At 40.9% G+C, this 17,754-nt stretch overlaps 1 protein-coding gene across 1 annotated transcript in view; it reads left to right on the top strand.

Annotated features, from left to right (window-relative positions):
• The window catches only part of RSF1 (remodeling and spacing factor 1), a 65,649-nt gene that overhangs the window by 3,676 nt on the left and 44,219 nt on the right, over positions 1 to 17,754 (top strand). The window lies entirely within an intron of this gene.

The following is a 17,754-nucleotide window of genomic DNA, read 5'->3' as shown; positions in this document are numbered from 1 at the left end:
GTTGAATAGTGGGATAAACAGGTAGATCTGGAAATTGTCTGCTACTTACAAAAGCTCTGTGATAAAATAGCTTGATTTTTCTGGCGGGTGGCTCATTTAAAATTTGCAGCCATTCAAAAAAAGTTATATGACCTGTAGTTATCTGGGGAAGATTTTATTTTATGAAGAATAATTATCTTGCCTTTATGGGTGCTTATTCTTGCTTTAAGTACCATGTTGTGACTTGGGTTGCAGTTTTGACAATCTTGAATGTCTTCGGAAGGAGTAAAGTTGAGTGTCTGTCAAAATGGTGTCAGTGTTAACTCACAGAATTTGCTAGTTGATGTGCCTCTGAAAGTAAATTGTTTCTCATAGGGTTTATTATAAAGCAACTGCTGTGGTTTAACCCCAGCTGGCAGCTCTGCCCCATGCAGCCACTCACTCACTGTCCCCTGGTGGGATGGGGGAGAGCAGGAAGGATGAAAGTGAGCAAACCAGTGGGCTGGGACAGGCAGTTTATTAGGGAAAGCGAAATGAAGAATTTGTTCACCACTTGTCATGTGCAGGCAGGTGTTCAGCCATCTCCAGGACAGCAGGGCTCTATCACGTGTAAGACAAACGTGGGAAGACAAACGCCATGGTTAGCAGTGTTGTAGTCTTCTTTCTTCTTGCCCCAGCTTTACATGCTGATCATGACACCCCATGGTCTGGACATCCCTTGGGTCATTTGGGGTCAGCTGTCCTTCCTGCGTCCCCTCCCAACTCCTTGTGCACCTCCAGCCCCCTCTCCGGTGGGGTCAGTGAGGAGTAGCAAAGGCCTTGGCTCTGTGTGAGCGCTGCTCAGCACTAACAAAAGCAACTTGGTATTCACAGGAAAAGGTTGCCCAGAGAAGCTGTGGCTGCTCCATTCCCTGGAAGCGTTTGAGGCCGGGTTGGATGGAGCTCTGAGCAAACTGGTCTAGTGGGAGGTGTCCCTGCTGATGACAGGAGGTTGAAATTGGATGATCCTGAGGTCCCTTCCAACCCAAACCTTTCTAGGATTGTCAACACTTGTTTTGAGTACAAATCCAAACCAAAGCCCAGTAGCTGCTATGAAGAGTATTAACTCCAAGTCCACCGCAGGAACCCAATGTATGATTTTAGCTGGAACTTCTTGTGGCTGAGAGCTGTCATTACAACCATATTGCTGTACTTTTGGATGCAAAACTAAGGTGATCATAAAGCTCATTCTGCATTATGCTGTGGTACTGCTTCTCCTTTGCCTCTGCTTGCTTCCAATGACAGAACCACAAACTGGAACAAATTATAACAGGAAAGTAATACTTGTTCTCCTTGTTCTTACAAATGAATGCTGTAGTGGGATTTTTTTAGCTGTGGGTTTTGGTGTTTTTGGTGGGGTTTTTTTGGGTGTTTTTTTTTTTTTTTTTGGAGGTATTTATTACTTCCAGTAGAAGAGAAGTTGCAAATTTAAATAGTAAAAAATGTGGCAGAGGGGAGCAAAAACTATATTTGTATTTGGGGCTGTGTTTAAGGAACCATGCTATCAAGTCACTACCTCCTTTGTGTTGGTAAATAGCTTGAGAATCAGTATAAATGTTAATTAAGCACTTGGTCTCTTGTGAATGAAAATATTAGTAGAATGTTAGCTTGCACAACAGAAATCTAATTTTACACATGATTACGCAAAACACTCGCTGGTTTGGCAGGTTCCCTGGTGTGTGAATGGGAGAACCTCTCCCGAAGGTGAATGGCGTCTTCCAAAGTGCGCTAGGCTGCATTAGCTCATCGATTTTTGCAGGCTTTTCTTAGTAGTGTGGCATTTGATTTGTTCTTCATTGAAATGGTCACAAATACACATGCTTTGTGTGTTCTTTCTGTAAAATTGCATCAAAATCCTGTTGGTAAAGATCATGCTCAAGGCGGTCTTGAAAATAGCAAGTGAATTTTGTGTGTGTTTCCAATCTGAAGCACTCTTCCATGCTCTCACTGCAGCTCAAACTTCTTTATCACCTTTGAGTCTTGACAGTCACCCTGACAAACTGACCTAGCCTGGAAGACTGTTGCTTAATTCCAGCATGAATGTGTTATGTTTGTTTGGGGCGTTGTAATAAAACCACTCTGCATGCGTTGATCAAGGTTAAAATGATGTAAAGCAAGCCACAGTGAGGTGCAAATATCTGGTAGGAGGTTCATTTTTCTGGATCTTTTCTCCCCTCTTCTGTCTTTATAATGAGTGCTTAGGTTAATGGCAGGCAGCTTATGGGAAATCTCTGCAAACCATTTGTGGAGAATACCTGTTACTACATTGAAAAAAAAAAAAAAAGTCTTTGGAGCTACCATGCTTCAAAGTAGTAAGCTATATTTTATAAGATGCTGTATTTTCCCTGAATCTTCTAGAAACCTAAAACATTTTTTTCCAATTAATTTGGATCTTGAAATAGTTTATTTTCAGTAGGTTATGTTTGTAGTTTTTTATTGTCCTTCCAATACCTCTGTAAAGCAATGAAGCAATGCAACATTAAGCTCAAGGGTTCTCATTCTCTGAAGAAGTTAACAATTAATGTTGACTTCGACTGTTGTTGAATCTTGAAAGATTTGTATGTATGGGAGAGATTTTGTAGCTAATATAACAAGCAAAGGCAACACTATCTAATGGCAAGGAGCTTTCAAGCTCAAGATCAGCTGTGTTCCCAATGAAAAGGGTAGTGAAATGGTGTTCTGTTCATGTGATTGATTTTTCTTGTATTTAATGTTTGATAACAAGCATGTTTGTGTACTGTTGATCAGAAGTTACAAAGTTTGATGTGACTCTTAGGTAAAGTTATGATACATTGCAGTACTCGTAATATCCACGGTAGGTTGGTTAGTATTAAAAGTAGCTGATAAATGTGATATGGAAGTACTGTCAAACATTGCTTCACTTTAAATTTAGTAATTGATATTGTACATAAAATTTGTTACCTGGTTTCAATGAAGAAGGATTAATTAAAGTGGTGTCCTCTTATGTGAATGGCCAAGTTCTGACTTATAATATTGGTAATGTCTATAATGCAGGGTGGGTCGAGTTAGTCTCACGTTATATATTGCTGCACCTTCTTCATTAACACATTGTGTGGCTATACCGATATTTGAAACTTTCTTCTGCCCTAAAGCTGTATCAGGAGGTAATGCTTTTCATCTTCTCTGCAGGCCTGAGTGTTCATGTCTTTTTGCACCCTTTCCCTGGTGAATCAGAAATTTTAACTGCTGTTCTGAGTCAGTCAAGTAGTTATCACCTTAATGCAGGCTGACCTGACTGTGTTTGTGGAATGTGAGTATATAATAGTGCCGTCCTTCTGCATCTAGGGACTGAACCAAAACATTTATGTCAAAGCCATTAATCCACCACCTGTTAGTAAAATGCTGCATTTTTAACTTAGCAACTAACTGCTGGAGAATAAAAGCATGGTTAGTGAACTTCAGAACTTGGTGTATTTCTTCTCTGCTTGTTTCATTTTTTTTACTCTGATGGAGGCTCTATACTCATGTTTCTAAACACCAAATTGAATCATTTGTTGAAAGTAGACTCCAGTGGATTGGAGCTGATATCCTCAAACAGCATAACAGGGTTAAATCTGGAGAAAGTAAGTAGCAGGGGATCATTCCTGCACTGGCTTCATGGCAAATAAGACTCTAATGCAGAATAAACTCATCTGGTCTACACTTCAGTGAGTGTAGATTGATCTGATGTTAAGGTCAGTGTGCCACATCTACACATGCTTTTCAGATGTTCACCTAAGAAGTGAAGTTTACCTTTGAAATAATTATCTCATAGTTATTCCTATTTGTTAGTTTTTCCATGGGGAGACTACACATCTTTATGTGTGTTGAGCTGGCATGTCAGCTCATCCTAGTGTGCTTCCATATTTATGCTGTTAGTGCAGTTTTAGGTAGACTCCACGTCTCATGCTCCAGCATAGAAGCCAGGAAGACAGGGCGCTTCTGGTGAGAGAAGCAGTTCAGTCTCTTTCCAGTAACACTGCCCATCTGAAAGAGATGGCAGAATGCCATATGGAATGGAAAAAGGGAACTTGGGACATTACTCTGCAGGCACAGTTGAGCTACAGAGCATCTGAGGCCCCCTCACAAAGCTCAGCCTTCCTAGGGATTTTACAGATTCTGTTGGAGCATGTGCTCCATCAAGGAAGTGTGGTATGCTTTCAGTGGATGGCTTTATTGAATTCCAGTGCAGTTTGGATGGTACAGAACTGGAGAAAAAGCTTCTGATATTACTTCCAAGTCAGAGTCTTAAGGCTTATTTCAGGACAAGTGTATAAGAACCAGAAATGTAGGTGGAAATTCTTGTGGCCTGTGTGAGATGGTGTTCAGTTAAAGAAGCTCCACGGCAGTGCTGTACTGTGGTACATTTGTATTGGAGAACTTTGTAAACATCAAAGTGAGTTGTGTGACCCCATTATTGCATATAAGGTGGAAGCTATGTTTTATCCAGCAATCCATCAGTACTTTGCCTTGGCCAACTTCAGAGATCTTCAGAAGCTCTAAGAGTTTCTCAGAACATACTCCCTGCATTCATCTTTGTAGCTCAGGGTCTTCCTGAGTTTTCAGCACTTACCATGAACAACCTTTCTCTTGTTTGGGATTGCTTCAAGCTGTGTTGTCTAGTGTAAAAACAGTTAGCTGATAGACATGTACAATTATTAGTGCCCACTGCTTGATATGTACACTTCTGAGCTCATCCCAAAGCTGACATTTAGATTATAGATTCACAGAACAGGTCAGATTGGAAGCGAAGACCAGTGAATGACCAGTGAGTCATCTGGTCTGACTTCTGTGCTCATCAGGGTCATCCTAGAGCCCATTGCACAGGATTGCATCCAGACAGTTCTTGAATATCTCCAGTGGGAAGACTCCACAGCCTCTCTGGGCAGCCTGTTCTAGCGTGTGGTCATCCATACAGTAAAGAAGTTCTTTCCTGTAACCAGGTGGAACTTCCTGTGTGTCATTTTCTGTCCATTGCTTTGTATTCTAGTGCTTGGCACCACTGAGGGGAACCTAGATCCATCATCTTGGCACCCTCCCTTCAGGTACTTACATGCATGGATTAGATCCCCTCTCAGCCCTTCCTTCTCGAGGCTGAACAGGCCTCAGCCTGTCTTCCTAAGAGAGATGCTCCAGTCCCTTAATCATCTTCCTAGCCCTCCACTGAACCTGCTCCAGGAGCTCCATGTCTCTCTTGTACTGAGGAGCCCAGAACTGCAGACAGCACTGCAGGTGTGGCCTCAGCAGGGCTGAGTGGAGGGGCCTCCCTCAACCTGCTGGCAGTGCTTTCCCCAAGGTATCCCAGGACACCACTGGCCTTTTTAGCAACAGGGCCACTGCTGGCTCATGGATAGCTTGTTGTCCCCCAGGATCCCTGGGTTCTTCTCTGAAGGAGCAGAGCTGCTATCCAGCAGGTCAGCCCCCAGCCTGTGCTGCTCTGTGAGTTTATTCTGAGTTTTTTTTCTTTCCCAGGTGCAGCACCCTGCATTTGCCCTTGTAGAATTTCAGAAGTTCCTCTCTGCCCATCTCTCCAATGTGTCAATGCCCTTCTGAAGGGCTGCACAGCACTCTGGGGTGTTGTCTTCTCCTCCCAGCTTTGTGTCACCAGTGAACTTGCTGCAGAGGCATCTGCCCATTCATCCGAATAATTGATGGAGAAGTTATGCAATACTGGGCTCAGTATAGAACCCTGGGGGACACTGCTAGTGACAGGCATCCAACTAGACCCTGTGCTGCTGATTATGGCCCTTTGGGATCTGCTCTTCCACCTCACTGTCTACTCTTCCAGTCCACACTTCCTGAGTTTGTCTATGAGAACGTTGTGAGAGACTGTGTCAGAATCCTTGCTAAAGGATTCACAATATCCACTGCTCTCCCCTCATCATCCAGGTAGTTGTTTCATTGCAGAAGCCAATTGGGTTGGTCAAGCATGATTTAATGAATCTATGCTGACTATTCCTGATCAGAATGACAGAAAGAATTCCTTTGTGTGAGGTGAAGCAGAGGACAGGAGCTGCTGAACTGTCAGGAAGGGGCAGATGATGGGAAGATGATTAATGGATAACCTGATGAAGAATGCTGTAGCTGTGCGCTCACTGCTGCCTCAAAGCCTTGCAGTAAGAGCATAATGTTCCAGTTGTGGAATAGCAAGGTTTGTGGCTGTTTATAACACTAAGTTGATCTTTCCACCCTGTTTCAATACTCTTTCTCCTCTTCCATTTTTTCCCTGAATCAATGAACTTTGCTTCAACTCATCTGTAAAACTTGACAAACATTTTAGCATTAACAGGTATTAGTAGCCTCTAGCATTTGTCAGTCTTTCATATATTCCCCAAGAGCTAAACAAAGGTCTTAAAGCTCAAGTAGCAGAGAATTTCTCAGAACTACTGTAGAAATTCTGACCATGTTGATGTCTAGTGGTCTGGAGAAAACAATTTCTCTAAGTGAGAAAAGGCCTATTTTTCAAAATTCCCGTGTTTCAGCAGCTCTGTTTTAGTATTTGGTTTCCTTCCATTATGGTCATTTAGGTCTTCTAGTACTTTGGAGAAAAATGCAGCTTATACCCTTGAACTTATAGGCTTGGTTGATATTTGAAGAATGGGTGGGAAGCGAATTGTACCTTACCTAACCTAATCTTGAAAATCCTCTTCTCCAGGAAAATGGTGCTTATGAGCATGAATCTCTGCCTATTTTTCTGTTTGTTTGGTTGGGTTTTTGTTTGGTTTTTTTTTGTTGTTGTTTTGGTTTTGGTTTTTTTTGTTTGTTTGTTCAGTTGTCCTGAACCAGTAGTATGCTGAATAAAGCTGGTTTAGGTTTGTGTGTAAGTAAACGCTTTATTTCCTACTCTCCTCAGTGTCCCTCTGGTAGTGCCCTGTCTATTTTCCAACTCATCTACAGCTATCTAGGAGCACCAGTGCCAAGGCACATTTATTGCCTTTTAGTATTAATGACTACCAGGATTATAATGGTTTCCTCCTGAGAACAAACAGCAATGGTTCACAAAAGCTGTATTAATTAGCGAATGATAAAGTGTGGAAATCTCAGTTTGATACCAGAGCCTGAAGTGTGGTGTTCTTGTACTTATCAACAATATATTGCAATAAAGCATCCAAGGTGGAGAGGTGTGTGGTGGGATGCAGCAGCAACAAAAAGGAACACTTAACCCCCCCTCCCAGTATTACCTGGAGGTGGAAGTTGGGAGGGAACCAGTTTAAGCTGGCATAAAGTGGCTGTGTGAATGTCCTGCTTTGCAAAAGACACCTCCATTAATTGGAAAATTATACCTTGAAATGTATATTTAAGCTTAGACAAAATTTCAGCATTAGCTGACCTCCTAAATAACGTTAGCACTGTGTATGAATGATCAAATAAGAAAATCTGATATGATAACAAGGGAGCTTTTGGAAGACCTAACCATAATAAAGGGAGACAGAAGGAATAGTCATAAGTCAAGGAATAAAAATACTGTGTCCTAGATGATGGAGCATGTTCACAAAGCTAGTAGATGTTTCTGAAATGCAGGTTGGATTAATGGGAGTAGGATGGTGAGGATAAGCCTAAGGGCCAAGGGTCAGTTCGTATGCTGGGTAGAAATTGTTTGAAAGGTGGAAATCCAACCCTGCTGAAGTCCAGGAGGAGAATGTATTCATCGCTAGCAGTAGAAAGAAGGAAGCTAAAAAGTCCAAGGGGAATTTTCAGAACATGTGGACAGAAAAGTGTCTTACATGAAACTAAGAAAAATCTAGGAGACATGGATGGCTAAAATCATCAGCCACAATGCAATGATTAAAATAAGTATGTTACTGAGAACTTAAATAACCTCTTTGCATAAGGTGTCATTATTAGGCTAATTTGTGATATCTTGATTCTGTTGCCTTTTTGGCAATAATTATGAAATATGGTAAAACTGACCTATTAGGAAATTATGTAAAACATGGTTAATAATGTGGAAGCATACTCAGTTGCCTGGATTAGATATTAGCTTGGCTTTCTGAAAAAATTTAGAAGTACAGCTGGTAAAAAAAAAAACATAACGTGTGTATTTGAGTAAAGAAATGGAAACCAGAGTGACTAGCATGTTTTAAACACTTTAGCAAAGATTTAGGAAACCAAAAGCAAGGGGCTTTTACATCTAGTTTTGATAAATATTATGAAATTGTAATTTCATAGTTCTAATAGTTATAGTAGTTATTCTCCAGAGAGGAATATTCTGCTGTTTTCTTTTGAAAGCGTGAATAGTTCTTCTGAAGCAAAAATAGATGGCTCATGTTTGACATAGGCTTACAAATAGATGCAATCTTTTAAGGAGGTCACTGATTAAGGTGGTTGTCTTGGTGTTCCAGGGCAACTTGACGTGACATGACCCAGATAGTAACTCTCAAGCCCGGCCCTTTCTTTGACATTATTCTTTGTGGCAGGAGGAATCAGGTGAGGAAAAAATTCATGGAGAACGTTTTTAGCTTTTGCAGTCTACAGCCCAGCATGTTAATGCAAACTGATGTTAGCAGTGGTCTGTGTTCTTGCTGTTGATTTTAAGTTAGGACTTGTTGGGGGGGGGCTTTGCTTTCTGTCCATCGCTGACAGCCCTGCCTGGCAGAACATGAAGGGGTGCATCACTCGAGGTGAGTCAGTGTACAGAGTGGTCATCAGTTCAGAAGGAAAGTACCATCATAAACCTTAAACTGATTAAATAGCAGGAAGTTGGCTAGAAAAATAGATTAATTTTTATTGGTCACTGTAGTATAAATAAAGTAGAATTCCTAATTCTTTATTTTTTTTTTTTTAATAGCATGGGCAATTAATCTCATTTGCATAGAAACAAGGACAGGAGTTCTTTTTAAAAAGATCTAGGTGTAGAGATGGCTAATTCAGCCTAAGGGGAAATACTGCTGTCAATATAAGATATTGCCAATGGGCAACAAAACTGCAAATGAAGGAGAGTTGTAAGTATGCATTATAAAGGAAAATGTATGTAGCAAATACATCCCAGAATATTTTAAATTAGCTGTTAGCTCAGCAAAATTCTCTAGGTAGTATTGTGATAAGTCAGGAAAGCATGCCTATTAACACAGATACAGAGTTTCAAAGTTAACAAAATAACAGCATGAGGAGTGGGCTGAGAATCATACTAAAACTTGGGGGACATATTATTTTGAGTGTGTGTATCTACCTCTTGTTTTGTTGTTTGCTTGTTTGTCTTGATTTTAGCGCTCAGTGGTGGCACCTCCACCTTGAAAGGTAACACAGTCTGTAGAGGAAGGAGGACTGTGTGACAGCTTATACTGTTGACTTCAGAGGACATTTTTTTAAAGTATTCAAAGCAAGGCTCCTAGAGTTTTGCATTCCTTTTATGTTGTAAAACTAGAAAAATGGTGCATTGAATGCAGCTCAAAAGTAATTGACATTTAGGTGCCTTTCACATGTTCTGTAATTGCAGCTGATTGCTGCAAAATTATTATTGAGGCCAGAGCCCAAAAATATTTAGAAACTGATGAACATTGAGTTGTAGTGAAAATATTTTAAAATAAAACTAAGAAGATAAATTTCTTGCTTTTATGTTAAGCCAGGGTCTGCGATTTAAAGGTGATTTAAAGCTAACCTAGGGGCAGGTCATTTTATTTCACGTGCTGTGGGTTTTCTTTACGCACCTTCTGAAACGGCAGCTGGTGGTCACTGTCACATGGAGTGATATGCACCATGGCTCATCGTTTTCAGAGTGCCATGCACTCTCAGCCTTTTATACTGCTCGCTATGTTCACCATCCTTTCTGTCTGTTTTGTCTTTTGTGGGAAGGGAAGCATTTGATGGCAGAAGTTTTTTGCTTTCAGATACTGTTGTGTGTTTGGGTTACTTTGTGGTGCTTTGTCTGCCACCCAAGCCACCAGGTTCTTCCCAGATCCTGATAGCATCTACCTGTTGTGTAGGTTGGAGGGTTTGTATCTCAGACATGAGGACTGAGTGATGGCAGGCATTATGGAAATGGTAGCTACAAATTCAGTGTCCCTTCAGGCTGTTACCCTTGTCTTACTTTCTAGCTCAGATTAAAAGTTGTGTAAGAGGTGGCTGACGGCAGCTGAGCCACTGAGTTACTGAGAGGAAACAGGAGAGGCAACAGCGCTGCCAGTCCGGCAAAGGGGTTTGAGGCTTTGAGGCTGCCTGGACAGACAGGAGATGGTGTCACCCCAAACACAGCAGTCTTGGCTCCCCTGGGCATCTGCAACCGCCCCACAGTTAAAACCGTTTCTTGCAATTAAAAGAATTATGTTAACGGGGGTAGATATTTTAATAGTGTTGACAGGTCAAAACATAAGTTTGCTCATAGAAATTCATACCTAAGAGTTGGGCATTTCAAGGAATGAAACTTCTGTAAATCTTCACTTTGTGCATGATTCAGTTACCAGCTCTCAAGAGGACATAAGTGATCTGCTTTAAGTCTAAAGCAGACTTCATTTTAGATCTAGACTTAAGGAAGTTGGTGAAAAACCACACTGTTTTTATGTACTACCAGCACTTTGTCAGACAACTGTCTTGGACAATTCTGCTTCCTAAATTTCTATTCTCACATGCTCCCTGGGTTTCTTAAGACATAATAGACAAAAAGTTGCTACTAGCTCTGAATCAATTTAAAAGAACCCTCAAATTCTGTGCTAATTGGTTTAAAGTTGTAGAATTCTTTGTTTGGGATCATGAATTCATCTGTAGAATGACTTTCATCCGGCTGTGTGACTGCTATTTTTCACAAAAATCTTTGTCAGCTGCTGGAAATGTTGCTCTGTTATGATTGTTCTGCCCACATCTCTGAGATATGATGTATCTCATTCTGGATATCTGATATTTTTATAAACTTATTTTAAAATTTCACTTGCACTGCTGATAGATTAATGAACTGGTATTACCTTGGAGCAGAGCAAGTATGCAGTTGCTTATTTCTAGCTGACAGGGAAGCATGTTCTGCATTGCAGAATGACTTGGGTTGGCTTCACCTTCAAAGTTTGCTTATCCTGATCCTTAAAAAAACCTCATGCTCACATAATGCTTGTCAAATACCAAATGCTTACTGAGTAGTGCTCAAGTGTTCTGCACCAGTTCGTCACTGCCAGATGTTTTGAAAAACATAAAATGTGTGTCTTTGCACTGTAGTTTTATACTTGTACTTCTTTAGGGTCCAGTAAACAAAAAATACCGTGAAAAAAGATTATGGTTTGCAAGACTAGGTTTTCAGAACAAGTGTGTCTGCAATATTCGATAGCTAGAGAGAAACTATAAATAAGTATTTACCTGTTGCAATTGTTCAGTAAAATTGTGGGTAAATGAAAGATAAAATGGTGAATCTGAGTATAAGTGAGTTTTATTTGAAATGCAAGTTGGATCACCAGTGAAATTAAATCTGAAAAAGGATAGAAATGTCTTTGTAATAGATCTTATGTGATGCATAGAAGAGGGTAAATATTTGGGGTTCTTTGGTGTTCTGGTGTTTAGGGGTTTTTTTTGTTGTTGTTTTGTTGGGGTGGGGTTTTGTTTTGTTTTTTGTTTTTTTGCCTTTTTTTTGTGGTTGGTTGTTTTTCCATCTGAACAGAAGACTGAGGGATTATGACCTTGGGAATGAAACTTGGTTTAGAAAAGTGGCTTTTACTCAACCTGAAGTTTTTAATATTGCCTTTTTGTTTGAGTGAGAGATGTAGGAGAAAGTGATTTTGTAGTATAATCAACATCCTCCATCTGTTAATGCTATTAATATTCACACTTGGATAGTACCTGAGATATGTGGCAAAATTGACACCAGAGGGATGTTTCTAGTAACAAAACAAAGTAAGGGATTAAAATGCATTTTCTTTTCATATAATGGAGTGAAAAAGGACTTTCATTCACCTTATCCTCTAACAGAAAAGTGTTAAAAGCAGCTTGTTATGTTCATTAAGTGAATAAAGCTAAAATAAAACTGACAGTTTAACTCATGATGTATACAGCTCTATGCTCATGTATGCTAAACTCTTATTTCACTGCACTGAGGATGCTTTAGTTTAACATAGCAGGATATAAGCTTTCATCTGAAGTCAAATGCTGCCATGCTTAGACATTTGATTTTGTCTGCTGGAAGTATTTGTGCACAGATAAATTGTAGGAGCTAAAGTCAGATCTGCAGTGGTAATTCTGTGTCTAGTGGGGAGCGTAAGAGCTTAGGGAAGGGTTTAAGAATGAGATGTACCCACCCCTAGTAACTGATAATACTCTTGCATGTTTCAGACCTTCCCCAGCTGAAAGCGGTGGTTTTCACTGGAAAAAGTTGCCAGACATTCTAGAACAGACTTAATCTCTGCAAATGTATTTAGCAGAGCTCGGATGTTTTACTTCAGGATGACCTGACTTTCTGAAAGTGTTTCTCTGTGTGGGTTGTAAATGGATTATATGGAATTAGCTCAGGTGTCAATATCTACGTTTGCTTAGATGAATCCTATTGCTATGCTGCTGCCTTTTCCTATTTTTTAATGGCAAAATATTTTAAAAATTCCAGGAGGTTTGGTGTAGGAATGAAAACACAGGCTCCTTTTCGCAGGAATTACACTTTCTTTTAGTCTTTCTTAGGGCCCTTGAATTTTACATTTCTTTTCTAATTGCTTGTCTTCTGTCTGGGCCTCCCTCTTAGGAGGAGGAGCAGTGATTTTGATGTGAGAGTGAACAACGACACTGAATTAAGTTTTACCACTTGAATGGCTGTGCAGCTTGTTAGTGTTAGATCAAAAGTTGAGCATGGTGAACATTGCCATCTCAGCCTCTTTTGCTTCCATCCTTTCTGCAATGTGAGCCTCCATGATTGTAGTGGCCAGCAGGTGCCTCAGTCCAGACTGACATCTAGATGTAAATTCTCCTTTTGCTACCAACATTTCTGGAGAGGGCTTGCACTTCTGAATATGTGCCTTGTTAGCATTTCTTATTGCAGAGTTGGATCAACTCCTCTGATCAGCCTGCTTGTTCTTTTTGTTACAGCTTTGAACTCCAGTTGTGCTTTCTGTAGAACCCCGTTGCAGAATGGGCAAAGGGTATTCTGCAACATGCTCCAAAGGCTGGCTCCCAGTGCCTGAACTGGGTATGTTGATGTCACCCACTGCAGCTCATCTCTGCTTCTTGCAGTGGGGAAAAAAATTAACTACTGAAATTTCTCTGAAGTGAATTGACCCCAGTGTGTCCAGAAGCCCTGAAGATGCATACTTGCAATGAGGAGCTGTGAAGTACTCCAGAATCCACTCCTACAGTGTAATCTTTACAATTACTTTTCACCTTTGTCATACCCACACTTTATCTGAGAACTGTAATTACATAGTTCAGGGCTAAGGAAGGAAATGAGGAGGATTTTCTGTTCTTGGTTTAAAAATCTTGGTTGTATTGGAGACTGAGATGCAACAGCAAGCAGAAGGATCCTGGGAGTAATTTTAGTGTCCTGTTTCTACCGGCTAGAATGAAAGATACCTGCGTGTCTTTGTTTTCATGGGGTGTGGTCCCAGCACTTTCAGTCAGGGTTTGTATATGCCCAAATGTAGGATCAGCAAGTCAAGAGCACTTGATTTTAGGCAGTAGAAACGTACGGTGTTGTCACTGCACGTGAGTTAACTGCCAACAATGGCAATCGGTGACAATTTCAGATGTGTTCAGTACCTGTTTTTACAGGCAATCTGCTTGTTTACATATTGCTGCCACAGCTTGATTTGTCTTACTTGCTCTTTGCATGGCCTAAGTTTGTGGACTGGAGCCCGTTTTTTATTCAATACATTTTTTGAGTCAGTAAACTGGGATTTCATTTGCTGTCTTTCCTGGACTGTTTCCGGTTTCTAAAATAGATTCTGTGCTATTTTTTCCTGCATTGTTTTTGAAGTATTTTCTTTTTTTCTTCTACCTCCTATTCTTTTTCATTGCACAGGGCAGCATGCTTTTCTTGCTAATTTTTTTGCTTTATTCTAACATCAGTGCTGCTTTTGTTAACCTTTCTGCTGTTCCTTATAATATATTGGCTTAAAAAGTCCCCAACATCACTAGGCACTTAATAGCCAGAGAGTGAAATGGGGGAATTGTGAAATATTAAGCCATTTTCTGTCTGCTAAAGGGCTGCTGAAGGACAGCTCTCCAGGGCTTCAGTTTGTTTTGCTATGGCCTTTAATTCCAGCTTCAAGAGTTATGTCGATGACAGTGGAAGTGATTTTTTAATCTGAGTTTCGTATACAGTGAGAAGGTGACTGATGGTAGTGTGAGAATTAGAAAACAAAGCATAACCAGATTGAACTCTAGACAAGGGAAGACTGTAGAATAAAAGATACAGGAGGAGAGGGTGCTCAGGGTGGTGCTATGCGTTTAGGAAAGAGTGTTTGGGAATCTACTTCTCAGGAAAGGATCTGAGGGTGTTGGTTGACAGCCAGCGTGAGCCAGCTGTGTGCCCAGGTGGCCAAGAAGGCCAGTGGCACTCGGGCAGTGACCGTCCCCCCGTACTCAGCACTGATGAGGCCATACCTCGAATCCTGTGTTCAGTTTTGTGTCCCTCAGTACAAAAAAGAGATTGACATGCTGGAGTGTGTCCAGAGGAGGGCTCTGAAGGGTCTGGAGCACAAGTCTGGTGAGGAGCAGCTGAGGGAACTGAGATTTTTTTATTCTGGAGAAAAAGAGGCTTGAGGGACCTTATCACACTACAACTGCCTGAAAGCAGGTGGTAGCCAGGTGGAGGTTGGTCATTTCTCCCAAGCAGCAAATAATAGGGCAAAAATAAATGGCCTCAAGTTGTGCTGAGGAGCTTTAATTTGGATATTAGGAAAAATTCTTAATGGAAAGGGTTGTCAAGCACTGGAACAAGCTGCCCTGGGGGCTGGTGGACTCACTGTTCATGGACATATTTAAAAGTTGTGTAGATGTGGCACTTGAGGACATGGTTTACTGCTGGGACTTGGCAGTGCTGGGTTGGACTGATGCAGTGAGGTCAGGATGCAACTCCGCTAGCAATGTCTGTTATGCTGGTGATGCAACTTACTAAAAGAACTGGGGGCAGAAAGGTTTTGGTTATAGTTCTAAACACTTTCCACATTGGTCACGATTCATTTGCAAGCAACAGTGAAAGAGGTGGTATGCTGCGTTCCTCACATGGGAATGTGTAGGAGGGGTTTAACCAGCAGGATAAAAACCTTACCTTTTCTGGCTAATGTTAGAGTGACCTGTGCTCTGAATCGTCCAGGTAGGAGGAGAATCTTCTAATATGTATTTGTACAGTTAAGAGAGAGAAATGTACTTGGGTATTTGTGTGAAAATGATCTAGCTGGTGAGCATCCAGATTTCAAAGTGCTTTCCTAGGATAACAATGTCATTTAAATGTGAGCGTGGTTTGTTTGTTTGTAATGCCTGCCAACAATCTTTCTAGGAACAGGATATAAAACTGCTACTTGGTGACTTGTTCGTTCTGTTTTGATCTGTGGTTTAATTACAGCATGTTTAATTGCTCTTTTCATTCACTCCGGAGGCAGAGCGGTTTAATTTTTTTTCCCTTTCCTGTGTGCCTTTTTTTTTTTTTTTTTTTTTTTTTTTTTTTTGGTAGGCACACAGTTTGGTAGGATAAGACTCATCAGGTGACTCAGAAAATAAGATTTAGATTGTCCTTTCAAACAGGAGCAACTGCTCTTTTTCTCATGAGGTCACATGAGAAAATTTATTATTTTTATGCCAAGCTTGCTGCATGAAGATGGGGCTCCTTATTGACACAATTTTTTATCAGAGGTTTACTGAAATTTCTTGCCTGGTTTCAAACTAGGGTGTTTTGTCTTTCCATTTTTTTATCATGCCAAGTTCATATGAAGGCTGCCATTTTTCTCTGATGTATAAACTTCTGTGAATAACTAAAAGGTTCTCACATTTTTCTTATGCTAAGTTGAGATAAGAAACAAATTAGATAGTTCTTCAAGAAGAATATTTATGTTATCATAAATATTGTTGGTGCCAAAGGGGAGATACTATTCCCTTTCTTTTACTCAGTGTTTGCTAGTTGTTTAATGAAACAGATGAGGGACTTCTCTTTGGGTGAAACTAATCTAGAAGACAAGATGTTTGCTGCCTCAGACTGCTAGTGGGACTTCAGAGTTCCACAGAAATAAAGGAGAATATTAAAGGTGCTGGAAATATGGTCACATGTTTATTGGGGACTCTTGTGCCTTTCATTAGGGAGGCAGCTGACTGACTTTAAGCAAATTTATGCCTAAGGACCTGTCTGTAAAAGGAATTAACTGCATGGTTAGTGTGTGATGAGCTTGGTGGTAAATGATCATAGAATGGTTTGGGTTGGAAGGGATCCTAAAGATCATTCCAACCACCCTGCTGTGGGCCGCAACACCTTCCACTAGACCACGCTCCTCTGAGCCCCATCCAGCCTGGCCTGGAACACTTGCAGGGGTGGGGCATCCACAGCTTCTCTCTGCAGCCTGTTCCACAGCAGCCACGTCCTGACTCTTTACTAAGATCTGAGGAGATGCTCTTGCCTTTGCCTGTGCCTCCAGGACAGCTCCCTCTGGCACTCATAGCAGAGCCATTTGAACAGGGTGGAAACCATCTCCTGCTTGCCATTAAACTGTGCAGGGGCCAGCAGCTAATCCACATCAGCTGTGTGCAGGTTGCTGAGAGCTACCTTCCCTTAGCAGAAAGAAGAGGAGGTGGGAGGTCATTAATGATCTCATCAATCTCAGCTGTCCTCTTGCTCAGTGTGGTGTTATTTGACAGTGCAGTCATAGTGTGCAGAGGTAATTTTGGTCAAGGCAGAAGGATGAAAAAGAACGTACGGTTAATGGAAATATTTGCCATGTACGTCTTATGAGTCATTTTATTTCCTCCACTTGCCAAAACTAGTTAGCATGGAAAATGGTTTACTAGTGCAACTGGGAAGACCTGTTTGTGTTCGTGAAGCATGAAAACTGCCAGCAGCCTTTGCATCCCAGAGTTCTATTTTTTGTTCCCTTCACCCCAGGTTCCCCTGGCACTAAGAGTTCAGTGTTCTCTTCCTGGGTCCCTGAATGAGGAGAGTAGGCATAGGCTTTGCAATCCACATCACCCACAGGTGCTCTGTGTCCATCGTGGTTCTGATCCTCCTCTCTGTGACCAGCACTCCAGATCTGCTCTGATACCAAGGCTTTTTTGTTTATAATGATTTTCAAAATAACAGATTCCCCCATCCTCCCTCTGGACTCAGGACTGTCATTTTTTCTGTTTTCATCCACTGTTTCAGGTTTTTTTAGGTGAGTTGTAAACCTTTTCATTTTGGCAGGGAAAATAAATAGCGGTGAAGTGAGGTTATGGCTGCATGAGAAATTCTTTAATCTGTGATTGTGTTTGAAAGTTACAGCTTTTCTAGCCAGATTATGGGTTTTCACATGTTTGTATGTTTTCTCATCCATTTCAATTATTCTGATGTTCCCGAATTTATTAGACATGTGACTGATGTATAGGATGCTCTCTGAAATACTGGAGTAGACAGAGTAATCTTCAAAGGATTCTGTGTGAGGCCCAGATGACAGCCTGCCCTCCAGGGAAGTGTGGGGCTTAACAAATGGGCTGAACTCCACCAGAGTTACGCATTATAATTGTATATACACCTTATAATTGTATATAGTGACTCATTCTTCCTGGCTTATGACTTCTTCCTTTGAAAAGTATCTATTTTTGAATATCTAGCAGAATGCACCGTGGCTTAATTATAGCCAATTCTTTGAAATACCACAAAAG

This window comes from Hirundo rustica, chromosome 2, assembly GCF_015227805.2.
Source record: "Hirundo rustica isolate bHirRus1 chromosome 2, bHirRus1.pri.v3, whole genome shotgun sequence".
Taxonomy (NCBI): Eukaryota; Metazoa; Chordata; class Aves; order Passeriformes; family Hirundinidae; genus Hirundo; species Hirundo rustica.
Note: the sequence above shows the minus strand (reverse complement) of the source record. Positions and strands in the feature narration are given on the sequence as shown.